General features: G+C 46.4%; 6 non-coding genes across 6 annotated transcripts; all 6 read right to left on the bottom strand.

The window, feature by feature from the left end:
• Positions 1-73, bottom strand: Pmar_PMAR028611. The gene has a single exon. It is a non-coding gene; the product is annotated as a tRNA-Thr (tRNA).
• Positions 74-219: 146 nt separating this feature from the next.
• On the bottom strand, positions 220-292 carry Pmar_PMAR028610. The gene has a single exon. It is a non-coding gene; the product is annotated as a tRNA-Thr (tRNA).
• A 1,106-nt stretch (positions 293-1,398) lies between these two features.
• On the bottom strand, positions 1,399-1,471 carry Pmar_PMAR028609. Its single transcript has one exon. It is a non-coding gene; the product is annotated as a tRNA-Thr (tRNA).
• Positions 1,472-1,607: 136 nt separating this feature from the next.
• Pmar_PMAR028608 lies at positions 1,608-1,680 on the bottom strand. The gene has a single exon. It is a non-coding gene; the product is annotated as a tRNA-Thr (tRNA).
• A 146-nt stretch (positions 1,681-1,826) lies between these two features.
• On the bottom strand, positions 1,827-1,899 carry Pmar_PMAR028607. Its single transcript has one exon. It is a non-coding gene; the product is annotated as a tRNA-Thr (tRNA).
• A 146-nt stretch (positions 1,900-2,045) lies between these two features.
• On the bottom strand, positions 2,046-2,117 carry Pmar_PMAR028606. The gene has a single exon. It is a non-coding gene; the product is annotated as a tRNA-Thr (tRNA).
• Between the last annotated feature and the right edge of the window lie 104 nt (positions 2,118-2,221).

The raw sequence follows: 2,221 nt of genomic DNA, 5'->3' as shown, positions 1-2,221 counted from the left end.
AGCCTTCTGCCGAAGTTGAACCGACGACCTCCCGCTTACTAAGCGGGTGCTCTACCAACTAAGCTAAGAAGGCACGGTCTCGTAAACGTAGAGTCTAACCATGTCGTGAAATTTCACAATGAAACGCATACCACAGTTTAAGTGGTGCAAAGATTTGGTGCTAAATTTCAGTGAAAAATTACGAAATGCCGTCGGTTTCCGACAAAGAGACTCAGAGCAAGCCTTCTGCCGGAGTTGAACCGACGACCTCCCGCTTACTAAGCGGGTGCTCTACCAACTAAGCTAAGAAGGCACGGTCTCGTAAGTGTGAAGTCTAACCAGGGTGGTCGGTTTCCGGGGTTTATAGAATAACTCCCCCCTGGGGGTTATTCGTAAGCCCCGAGGTGATATAGTGGGGGTTTATGAGATGGGGGTTTATTTTCTCGCCCGCCTTCGGCGGGCGAGCGACAATCCAATGAACCTGCGTACCCATCCTACCAATGGTTGCTCACTATGCCTCGTAAGGTGGACCCCGAGAAACTGGACCCTCTCCAATACGTGAGAGAAACTGTCGTTGTCATTGGTGATGAGAGAGTGTCGAAGTGGTCAATTTGATGATGGTGAATGCAAGTTTGGAGGGGAGTGGGCTCACTGTTTGTGAGCCACAAACGGCTCGACAAGTTCAGGGATCACTTGATTATATAAAACCACCAACTTATATAGTACTCCTACACTAGACCGACCAACAACCTATGTAGTACTCCCATACTATACCGACCACCAACTCAAATAGTAGTCCTACACTATACCGACCACCAACTTAGTGTACACCCACAGTTTTGAGCTATACGTATTGCTGCCTCCATGTAAGTCTTCTCGGTGTATAAGCTTGTGAAAGTAGTAGTCTTATTGACTTGGACGAATGACTACCGAACATGTAAGTGGGCGATCCAGTATATAATTGGGGCCTTGTTGTAATAGCTGTTGAATAGTGAAAGATACCCGTCCACAACCATGACAGAAGAATTTGCGAAGCACAGATTCACAAGCACTGGGACCAATGAAGGAGCTACGATTATATAGTATATAATCGTAGCATCCGAGTATATAATATATACTCGAATGCGGTCAGTGATGAAAATCCAGCCGCATTCTCTTGTACCTTGGTTTTTCTTTCGCGCGCTCCGCGCGCGCCCGAACGAGGTATTAACCCCCGGGGTTTATACTCGTTAACCCCCGGGTATTTATCCGGGGTTTATTCGACGGGGTTTATTATAAACCCCCAGCCACCGACCACCCTGAGTCTAACCATATCGTGAAATTTCACAATGAAACGCATACCACAATTTAAGTGGTGCAAAGATTTGGTGCTAAATTTCAGTGAAGAATTACGAAATGCCGACAAACCGACTCAGAACAAGCCTTCTGCCGGAGTTGAACCGACGACCTCCCGCTTACTAAGCGGGTGCTCTACCAACTAAGCTAAGAAGGCACGGTCTCGTAAGGGTAGAGTCTAACCATGTCGGGAAATTTCACAATGAAACGCATACCACAATTTAAGTGGTGCAAAGATTTGGTGCTAAATTTCAGTGAAGAATTACGAAATGCCGACAAACCGACTCAGAACAAGCCTTCTGCCGGAGTTGAACCGACGACCTCCCGCTTACTAAGCGGGTGCTCTACCAACTAAGCTAAGAAGGCACGGTCTCGTAAGGGTAGAGTCTAACCATGTCGGGAAATTTCACAATGAAACGCATACCACAATTTAAGTGGTGCAAAGTTTTGGTGCTAAATTTCAGTGAAGAATTACGAAATGTCGTCGGTTTCCGACAAAGCGACTCAGAGCAAGCCTTCTGCCGGAGTTGAACCGACGACCTCCCGCTTACTAAGCGGGTGCTCTACCAACTAAGCTAAGAAGGCACGGCCTCGTAAGTGTGAAGTCTAACCATGTCGTAAAATTTCACAATTAAACGCATACCACAATTTAAGTGGTGCAAAGATTTGGTGCTAAATTTCAGTGAAAAATTACGAAATGTCGTCGGTTTCCGACAAACCGACTCAGAACAAGCCTTCTGCCGAAGTTGAACCGACGACCTCCCGCTTACTAAGCGGGTGCTCTACCAACTAAGCTAAGAAGCACGGTCTCGTAAACGTAGAGTCTAACCATGTCGTGAAATTTCACAATGAAACGCATACCACAGTTTAAGTGGTGCAAAGATTTGGTGCTAAATTTCAGTGAAAA

The sequence above is a fragment of the Perkinsus marinus genome (genome assembly GCF_000006405.1).
Source record: "Perkinsus marinus ATCC 50983 genomic scaffold scf_1104296953856, whole genome shotgun sequence".
NCBI classification, from domain to species: domain Eukaryota; phylum Perkinsozoa; order Perkinsida; family Perkinsidae; genus Perkinsus; species Perkinsus marinus.
Note: the sequence above shows the minus strand (reverse complement) of the source record. Positions and strands in the feature narration are given on the sequence as shown.